Source organism: Limanda limanda, chromosome 6 (genome assembly GCF_963576545.1).
Source record: "Limanda limanda chromosome 6, fLimLim1.1, whole genome shotgun sequence".
NCBI lineage: Eukaryota > Metazoa > Chordata > Actinopteri > Pleuronectiformes > Pleuronectidae > Limanda > Limanda limanda.
Genome location: NC_083641.1, coordinates 6,440,439 through 6,451,890, shown reverse-complemented (window position 1 = coordinate 6,451,890; position 11,452 = coordinate 6,440,439).

The window sequence follows — 11,452 nt, the reverse complement described above, 5'->3', positions numbered from 1 at the left end:
GTCTGCTTTATAAGACAAATTCACTGGATTAAATCTAGAAGACTTGAGCAGGTGTGTGATTTTAGAGTGATTTTGAAATGCAATGCACATATCCCCTCTGTATTATGTCTACCATGATGAGACTGTATATGGAATGTTGCATGATTCATAAATAATCAAAATCAAGTTTCGGGCTGTAAGATTCAACTTTAATAATACAGTGTAACAGTTTCTGATTTAAAAAAAGGTTAACATTAAAGGTGCAACAGATGAACAATTCTTTGTTTTGTTATATGGTCAATTCTGAACAGATGAAGAATAATGTGAATACATTTAGGCACACACTACTACTGAAGTGGATAGTGCAAATAATTATTATTAATTACTGTTGCTATAATGTGTCAATGCATCTGCCATACTGGACCAGGCAAGACTGCCCTGTTAACACATACCAGCCGCAGTCTGTCTGGGAAAAAAACACAATAAGGTTTAAATTCCAGCTGATTTCAATTAGCTGCTTTTTGTATTGATGAGTTTTGTGATCTACATGGAAAACAAATGAAAAATTCTCATTTAAATGTCAATTGTTCAGATATCATCACTGCTAGACAGAGAGGAGTGTGTCCACGTCAAACTTAATTTAATGTGAATTACTGACTTTTTCAAAATTAAAGCACTGTTGTTTCACTCGATATAAAGCATTGCTGCAATTAATCAAATCTAGACTTTGTAGAAAAAAAACTGAAAAGGAAGTGATTCTATGAATATAAATGTTGTTGCCCAAGTGGAGATCAGCAGCCACAACACCGGGGAACATCTGTGTCAGTCCAATATTGTGAAAAAATAAATTATCAAATTATCAAATTGATCTTTTTGGAAGGATATTGACACTGCTGCTGTCTATAATCCGAAGTTTAGATGAGTACAAGTTCAACTTGGCCCACAGACTGAATGGACAAGACATATGGCTAGTGTGAAGCCGATGAGATGAAGGGTCCTAGAAATATGCATCCCACAGACAGACAGACAGACAGACAGACAGACAGACAGACATCTGTGGAAGTCGTAGGTAGGTATATGCTGATTTTCAATTTGTCCATATTCAAATAAATACTGATTCTTGCCTATACTACAAGTCAAACTATTGATTCTAAATAACTGGAGACAAAACCCACGTAGATCACAAACCCTTGAAAACAAATTGTCGACATCAGTTGAAATTAAAATGTAAAAGTATTTTTTATACAGACAAACGGAGCTCCCCCTAACGTGCGTGCGTTTACAGGCCGCTCTTTCCCAGTCCAAAATGGTGGCGACGCTGGTGTACGAGCCAGTTGGCCAATGCGGCCCTATGTATACAGTATATGTCTATGGTCATGCTTTTAATCCGGAAGAAGAAAAGGAAGGCAGTTTAATGAAATCCTCAGAGCCCCAGGTCGTTTGTCTGCACACTGAAACCCAATAGTGTGCTTGCAGCTACCACACACTCTGCCACACTTGGTGCTGGAAATAAACACAACAAAAAACACATCACATAAGTCAATAACAGATGGGGCACAATGGCTGACAGGCTATACACCCTCACACATTGTTTAAACTTGATTCATTATTGGATCTAACTATTATTTATTGATTGTTACCGTTCTGAGCTGCGCCCCCCCAACGGCACCTCCCGCCCCCCCTGGAAGGTCAAGTTAATTATTTATTTTAGTTTTTAGTTTTTAATATGGCGCCAGATCTCTACATAAATCATTTTAAGGTTACATTTCCTATAAAACAGGTCTATAGCTTGCATTTCTGTCTCGACATACACCGGACGCCGAAGCGCCGCGCCGCGCAATTCTCCAGCGCGCAGGCGCCTGGCTGTTCTCACGGGAAGCGCATTTCTCAGCCCGCGATTCTGCTTTCTCCGCTTGTTGTATTTAACCGTGAACGCACCTCGCCTCGCAACCTCAGCCTGAACCATTATTAACTGATTATTAACCCCGCTGCGTCCCTTCCTTCTATCACTGTTAAATCTATTTTCATCGGACCATTGTTCAAAACCGGCAAATCGACGTGAAAAGATTTTATTTATAGACGGAAGTTTCAAAACGGTAACTTAACACAAACTAGGGTTATGGCGAAGTGCTCTATTCTAACTAGTCCTGTTTGATTGCCATGGTAACAGTGATTTCAGGTGTTAGAGAAGTCGTGATGGGAAGATTGCTAGTAGGATCTCGACTTTAGTCTTCTTTCACTTTAAGCGCATGCTCCATGACGTCTTTACAGCGATTTCAACCACTCCGCTATAGCGTTTCCGTGTTTTCCTGAAAGGGCTTCGTGTAGACGAGATAAACATAAGTACCGGATCCAAAAATGTTTCCGGATTCCGGCAATCCAGGTTACTTATGGAAGTCAGTAAATACATACATTACATACATACATATATACATGCATGCATAAATAAATAGATAGATAGATAAATTACAGTTCATAGAGAATGAATAGGGGATTATTTCAGTTTTCTTTTTGGTTTTAGGCAGTGGTAGAAATACTTTGTTACTGTACTTAAGTAAAGTACAGATATGTGAAAAATCTACTTGAGTATTTATTTTCCTGACGACTTTTAACTTTTACTCCCTACATTTGAGCACAAATAGCTGTACTTTCTACTTCTTACATTCTCAAAACTGGCTTGTTACTTGAGCAGCGGAGGTTGGCGGAACGTGCACCTTTACGCACGGCGCAACTCTCTCTCGCTCTCTCGCTCCTGCAGGAGCTCGGTTCAGTCTTTATTATTAGGGCCCAGGCACTGACAGACATGTGGCCCTATTGAAATTGTAAGGATTATTATTCAGGCAAATTAATTGGCTTTTTGAGGGCTTTTATTAGGTGACTTTACATAATTTTTTGAAAGTATTCCTTTTTCGATTCACATTCGTTTTCCCTTTCCTGCTTCGTGTCAACATCTGCACATAAATACATAGCTCGAAGCAGCAAGTGGTTAACTTTTCTTAAAGAAAATATTGGAAGTAGTTGGTTTAAACAAAAACTGTTAGCAAATAGACAATCATTGGTTGGCCGTGTCTACTTAGTCTTACACGTCCACGTAAACAAAACAAACAGATTTAAAACAAGTCGAGATGGAAAAACTAACAACACAACCAATTATATAAGCAAACGCAAAAACAACTTTCAGCCAACACAACCAAAAACAAACACTGTGTCATTGACTACTACTACTGCATATTCACGCACACAATACATTTTTTTAATGGACCTCCCAAATGGAACCCTGGGTAATCAGGCCCAGTTTTCCACTCACTATAATGCCAATATAATTTTTGCAAAGATATTATATATCTATATATTGCCAATTCCAATCCTTAGACGCCCTTTGTGCTGACTCAACACAACTTAGAAGCTGTTGAGTCTTTATATATGTATTGTACAAACTGGCTAATGTGTACAACTTCAAGCAGGGTTGTGTCTTCACTTTGCCGTCCCTACAGGCAACATACCCTACAGGTGGATTGTCACCCTGCTGGAAACAAATGCAAACACAACCCCAGGCCCATTCAGTGAAGATAGTCTAATGATAAATAAACAGGCTTACATGTAGATGCGTGGACAAGCTGGCGGGCAGGTAAACATCCAGGCAGTTAAAATGCAAAATACAGCTAATAGACACAAAATGTTCATTTGGTCTATTAGTTGCAGGTCTATTAGTGTTCTTAGGTAGAATCAAGAGGCACTTGTTTATTCTGTTGTGTTGATTCTTTGTTGTCGCTAGAAGTTCAGATGCACTTGTCCAATACTATTTTAACCTCAGCATCTCGGGTTCAAAATTTGTAAAATTATACATTATATATATAGTGTATATATTAAGTACATTTCAACACCAGATACTTTTGATACTTAAGTACATTTAATATGAGCAACTCTAAGACTTTCACTCAAGTCATTTTCTGACGGGTGACTTTTACTTTAACCGGAGTCACTTTCAAGTAAGATATCTGTACTTTTACTCAAGTATGGCTTTCAAGTACTTTATACACCACTGTTTTTAAGAATGTTATGTCGCATACGTAGACAGCATAAACAGGCAGTTGTGAGAGGAAACCAGACCCGGCCATTTATAGTCTCCCTGCCAGTCCTACAGAAGGGACAAACTGGACAAACACATGACGTCTGAGTATCACAGATTAGCCTGTCAGCGCCGAAATCCAATGTACAGTTCAAAATCATTAAAAGAAACACATTAACATCATGATTCCTTTAAGTTTTTGTGTCCGTGTTTGTCCCCCCCCCCCCCCCCAAAAGCTGTAAACCTAGGGGAAGCACTGACACTGAATATTTTATTTAACTGCTACTGTATTAAATGCTGATGTTAAAAGTGTTTGCACAACAAATGTTATGGCACTTTCGTTCATATGGCAGAACATTGAAAATAAAATTGCGCTATACACTACTTTTTAATTCATTATTGGATTTTGCGTATACAAATGCGATTAATCGTGATTAATCAGGGAAATCATGCGATTAATCGCGATTAAAACTTTTAATCGTTGCCCAGCCCTAATATAGATATATACAGACATATATATTGGCTGAGGTCTGCTTTATAAGACAAATTCACTGGATTAAATCTAGAAGACTTGAGCAGGTGTGTGATTTTAGAGTGATTTTGAAATGCAATGCACATATCCCCTCTGTATTATGTCTACCATGATGAGACTGTATATGGAATGTTGCATGATTCATAAATAATCAAAATCAAGTTTCGGGCTGTAAGATTCAACTTTAATAATACAGTGTAACAGTTTCTGATTTAAAAAAAGGTTAACATTAAAGGTGCAACAGATGAACAATTCTTTGTTTTGTTATATGGTCAATTCTGAACAGATGAAGAATAATGTGAATACATTTAGGCACACACTACTACTGAAGTGGATAGTGCAAATAATTATTATTAATTACTGTTGCTATAATGTGTCAATGCATCTGCCATACTGGACCAGGCAAGACTGCCCTGTTAACACATACCAGCCGCAGTCTGTCTGGGAAAAAAACACAATAAGGTTTAAATTCCAGCTGATTTCAATTAGCTGCTTTTTGTATTGATGAGTTTTGTGATCTACATGGAAAACAAATGAAAAATTCTCATTTAAATGTCAATTGTTCAGATATCATCACTGCTAGACAGAGAGGAGTGTGTCCACGTCAAACTTAATTTAATGTGAATTACTGACTTTTTCAAAATTAAAGCACTGTTGTTTCACTCGATATAAAGCATTGCTGCAATTAATCAAATCTAGACTTTGTAGAAAAAAAACTGAAAAGGAAGTGATTCTATGAATATAAATGTTGTTGCCCAAGTGGAGATCAGCAGCCACAACACCGGGGAACATCTGTGTCAGTCCAATATTGTGAAAAAATAAATTATCAAATTATCAAATTGATCTTTTTGGAAGGATATTGACACTGCTGCTGTCTATAATCCGAAGTTTAGATGAGTACAAGTTCAACTTGGCCCACAGACTGAATGGACAAGACATATGGCTAGTGTGAAGCCGATGAGATGAAGGGTCCTAGAAATATGCATCCCACAGACAGACAGACAGACAGACAGACAGACAGACAGACATCTGTGGAAGTCGTAGGTAGGTATATGCTGATTTTCAATTTGTCCATATTCAAATAAATACTGATTCTTGCCTATACTACAAGTCAAACTATTGATTCTAAATAACTGGAGACAAAACCCACGTAGATCACAAACCCTTGAAAACAAATTGTCGACATCAGTTGAAATTAAAATGTAAAAGTATTTTTTATACAGACAAACGGAGCTCCCCCTAACGTGCGTGCGTTTACAGGCCGCTCTTTCCCAGTCCAAAATGGTGGCGACGCTGGTGTACGAGCCAGTTGGCCAATGCGGCCCTATGTATACAGTATATGTCTATGGTCATGCTTTTAATCCGGAAGAAGAAAAGGAAGGCAGTTTAATGAAATCCTCAGAGCCCCAGGTCGTTTGTCTGCACACTGAAACCCAATAGTGTGCTTGCAGCTACCACACACTCTGCCACACTTGGTGCTGGAAATAAACACAACAAAAAACACATCACATAAGTCAATAACAGATGGGGCACAATGGCTGACAGGCTATACACCCTCACACATTGTTTAAACTTGATTCATTATTGGATCTAACTATTATTTATTGATTGTTACCGTTCTGAGCTGCGCCCCCCCAACGGCACCTCCCGCCCCCCCTGGAAGGTCAAGTTAATTATTTATTTTAGTTTTTAGTTTTTAATATGGCGCCAGATCTCTACATAAATCATTTTAAGGTTACATTTCCTATAAAACAGGTCTATAGCTTGCATTTCTGTCTCGACATACACCGGACGCCGAAGCGCCGCGCCGCGCAATTCTCCAGCGCGCAGGCGCCTGGCTGTTCTCACGGGAAGCGCATTTCTCAGCCCGCGATTCTGCTTTCTCCGCTTGTTGTATTTAACCGTGAACGCACCTCGCCTCGCAACCTCAGCCTGAACCATTATTAACTGATTATTAACCCCGCTGCGTCCCTTCCTTCTATCACTGTTAAATCTATTTTCATCGGACCATTGTTCAAAACCGGCAAATCGACGTGAAAAGATTTTATTTATAGACGGAAGTTTCAAAACGGTAACTTAACACAAACTAGGGTTATGGCGAAGTGCTCTATTCTAACTAGTCCTGTTTGATTGCCATGGTAACAGTGATTTCAGGTGTTAGAGAAGTCGTGATGGGAAGATTGCTAGTAGGATCTCGACTTTAGTCTTCTTTCACTTTAAGCGCATGCTCCATGACGTCTTTACAGCGATTTCAACCACTCCGCTATAGCGTTTCCGTGTTTTCCTGAAAGGGCTTCGTGTAGACGAGATAAACATAAGTACCGGATCCAAAAATGTTTCCGGATTCCGGCAATCCAGGTTACTTATGGAAGTCAGTAAATACATACATTACATACATACATATATACATGCATGCATAAATAAATAGATAGATAGATAAATTACAGTTCATAGAGAATGAATAGGGGATTATTTCAGTTTTCTTTTTGGTTTTAGGCAGTGGTAGAAATACTTTGTTACTGTACTTAAGTAAAGTACAGATATGTGAAAAATCTACTTGAGTATTTATTTTCCTGACGACTTTTAACTTTTACTCCCTACATTTGAGCACAAATAGCTGTACTTTCTACTTCTTACATTCTCAAAACTGGCTTGTTACTTGAGCAGCGGAGGTTGGCGGAACGTGCACCTTTACGCACGGCGCAACTCTCTCTCGCTCTCTCGCTCCTGCAGGAGCTCGGTTCAGTCTTTATTATTAGGGCCCAGGCACTGACAGACATGTGGCCCTATTGAAATTGTAAGGATTATTATTCAGGCAAATTAATTGGCTTTTTGAGGGCTTTTATTAGGTGACTTTACATAATTTTTTGAAAGTATTCCTTTTTCGATTCACATTCGTTTTCCCTTTCCTGCTTCGTGTCAACATCTGCACATAAATACATAGCTCGAAGCAGCAAGTGGTTAACTTTTCTTAAAGAAAATATTGGAAGTAGTTGGTTTAAACAAAAACTGTTAGCAAATAGACAATCATTGGTTGGCCGTGTCTACTTAGTCTTACACGTCCACGTAAACAAAACAAACAGATTTAAAACAAGTCGAGATGGAAAAACTAACAACACAACCAATTATATAAGCAAACGCAAAAACAACTTTCAGCCAACACAACCAAAAACAAACACTGTGTCATTGACTACTACTACTGCATATTCACGCACACAATACATTTTTTTAATGGACCTCCCAAATGGAACCCTGGGTAATCAGGCCCAGTTTTCCACTCACTATAATGCCAATATAATTTTTGCAAAGATATTATATATCTATATATTGCCAATTCCAATCCTTAGACGCCCTTTGTGCTGACTCAACACAACTTAGAAGCTGTTGAGTCTTTATATATGTATTGTACAAACTGGCTAATGTGTACAACTTCAAGCAGGGTTGTGTCTTCACTTTGCCGTCCCTACAGGCAACATACCCTACAGGTGGATTGTCACCCTGCTGGAAACAAATGCAAACACAACCCCAGGCCCATTCAGTGAAGATAGTCTAATGATAAATAAACAGGCTTACATGTAGATGCGTGGACAAGCTGGCGGGCAGGTAAACATCCAGGCAGTTAAAATGCAAAATACAGCTAATAGACACAAAATGTTCATTTGGTCTATTAGTTGCAGGTCTATTAGTGTTCTTAGGTAGAATCAAGAGGCACTTGTTTATTCTGTTGTGTTGATTCTTTGTTGTCGCTAGAAGTTCAGATGCACTTGTCCAATACTATTTTAACCTCAGCATCTCGGGTTCAAAATTTGTAAAATTATACATTATATATATAGTGTATATATTAAGTACATTTCAACACCAGATACTTTTGATACTTAAGTACATTTAATATGAGCAACTCTAAGACTTTCACTCAAGTCATTTTCTGACGGGTGACTTTTACTTTAACCGGAGTCACTTTCAAGTAAGATATCTGTACTTTTACTCAAGTATGGCTTTCAAGTACTTTATACACCACTGTTTTTAAGAATGTTATGTCGCATACGTAGACAGCATAAACAGGCAGTTGTGAGAGGAAACCAGACCCGGCCATTTATAGTCTCCCTGCCAGTCCTACAGAAGGGACAAACTGGACAAACACATGACGTCTGAGTATCACAGATTAGCCTGTCAGCGCCGAAATCCAATGTACAGTTCAAAATCATTAAAAGAAACACATTAACATCATGATTCCTTTAAGTTTTTGTGTCCGTGTTTGTCCCCCCCCCCCCCCCAAAAGCTGTAAACCTAGGGGAAGCACTGACACTGAATATTTTATTTAACTGCTACTGTATTAAATGCTGATGTTAAAAGTGTTTGCACAACAAATGTTATGGCACTTTCGTTCATATGGCAGAACATTGAAAATAAAATTGCGCTATACACTACTTTTTAATTCATTATTGGATTTTGCGTATACAAATGCGATTAATCGTGATTAATCAGGGAAATCATGCGATTAATCGCGATTAAAACTTTTAATCGTTGCCCAGCCCTAATATAGATATATACAGACATATATATTGGCTGAGGTCTGCTTTATAAGACAAATTCACTGGATTAAATCTAGAAGACTTGAGCAGGTGTGTGATTTTAGAGTGATTTTGAAATGCAATGCACATATCCCCTCTGTATTATGTCTACCATGATGAGACTGTATATGGAATGTTGCATGATTCATAAATAATCAAAATCAAGTTTCGGGCTGTAAGATTCAACTTTAATAATACAGTGTAACAGTTTCTGATTTAAAAAAAGGTTAACATTAAAGGTGCAACAGATGAACAATTCTTTGTTTTGTTATATGGTCAATTCTGAACAGATGAAGAATAATGTGAATACATTTAGGCACACACTACTACTGAAGTGGATAGTGCAAATAATTATTATTAATTACTGTTGCTATAATGTGTCAATGCATCTGCCATACTGGACCAGGCAAGACTGCCCTGTTAACACATACCAGCCGCAGTCTGTCTGGGAAAAAAACACAATAAGGTTTAAATTCCAGCTGATTTCAATTAGCTGCTTTTTGTATTGATGAGTTTTGTGATCTACATGGAAAACAAATGAAAAATTCTCATTTAAATGTCAATTGTTCAGATATCATCACTGCTAGACAGAGAGGAGTGTGTCCACGTCAAACTTAATTTAATGTGAATTACTGACTTTTTCAAAATTAAAGCACTGTTGTTTCACTCGATATAAAGCATTGCTGCAATTAATCAAATCTAGACTTTGTAGAAAAAAAACTGAAAAGGAAGTGATTCTATGAATATAAATGTTGTTGCCCAAGTGGAGATCAGCAGCCACAACACCGGGGAACATCTGTGTCAGTCCAATATTGTGAAAAAATAAATTATCAAATTATCAAATTGATCTTTTTGGAAGGATATTGACACTGCTGCTGTCTATAATCCGAAGTTTAGATGAGTACAAGTTCAACTTGGCCCACAGACTGAATGGACAAGACATATGGCTAGTGTGAAGCCGATGAGATGAAGGGTCCTAGAAATATGCATCCCACAGACAGACAGACAGACAGACAGACAGACAGACAGACATCTGTGGAAGTCGTAGGTAGGTATATGCTGATTTTCAATTTGTCCATATTCAAATAAATACTGATTCTTGCCTATACTACAAGTCAAACTATTGATTCTAAATAACTGGAGACAAAACCCACGTAGATCACAAACCCTTGAAAACAAATTGTCGACATCAGTTGAAATTAAAATGTAAAAGTATTTTTTATACAGACAAACGGAGCTCCCCCTAACGTGCGTGCGTTTACAGGCCGCTCTTTCCCAGTCCAAAATGGTGGCGACGCTGGTGTACGAGCCAGTTGGCCAATGCGGCCCTATGTATACAGTATATGTCTATGGTCATGCTTTTAATCCGGAAGAAGAAAAGGAAGGCAGTTTAATGAAATCCTCAGAGCCCCAGGTCGTTTGTCTGCACACTGAAACCCAATAGTGTGCTTGCAGCTACCACACACTCTGCCACACTTGGTGCTGGAAATAAACACAACAAAAAACACATCACATAAGTCAATAACAGATGGGGCACAATGGCTGACAGGCTATACACCCTCACACATTGTTTAAACTTGATTCATTATTGGATCTAACTATTATTTATTGATTGTTACCGTTCTGAGCTGCGCCCCCCCAACGGCACCTCCCGCCCCCCCTGGAAGGTCAAGTTAATTATTTATTTTAGTTTTTAGTTTTTAATATGGCGCCAGATCTCTACATAAATCATTTTAAGGTTACATTTCCTATAAAACAGGTCTATAGCTTGCATTTCTGTCTCGACATACACCGGACGCCGAAGCGCCGCGCCGCGCAATTCTCCAGCGCGCAGGCGCCTGGCTGTTCTCACGGGAAGCGCATTTCTCAGCCCGCGATTCTGCTTTCTCCGCTTGTTGTATTTAACCGTGAACGCACCTCGCCTCGCAACCTCAGCCTGAACCATTATTAACTGATTATTAACCCCGCTGCGTCCCTTCCTTCTATCACTGTTAAATCTATTTTCATCGGACCATTGTTCAAAACCGGCAAATCGACGTGAAAAGATTTTATTTATAGACGGAAGTTTCAAAACGGTAACTTAACACAAACTAGGGTTATGGCGAAGTGCTCTATTCTAACTAGTCCTGTTTGATTGCCATGGTAACAGTGATTTCAGGTGTTAGAGAAGTCGTGATGGGAAGATTGCTAGTAGGATCTCGACTTTAGTCTTCTTTCACTTTAAGCGCATGCTCCATGACGTCTTTACAGCGATTTCAACCACTCCGCTATAGCGTTTCCGTGTTTTCCTGAAAGGGCTTC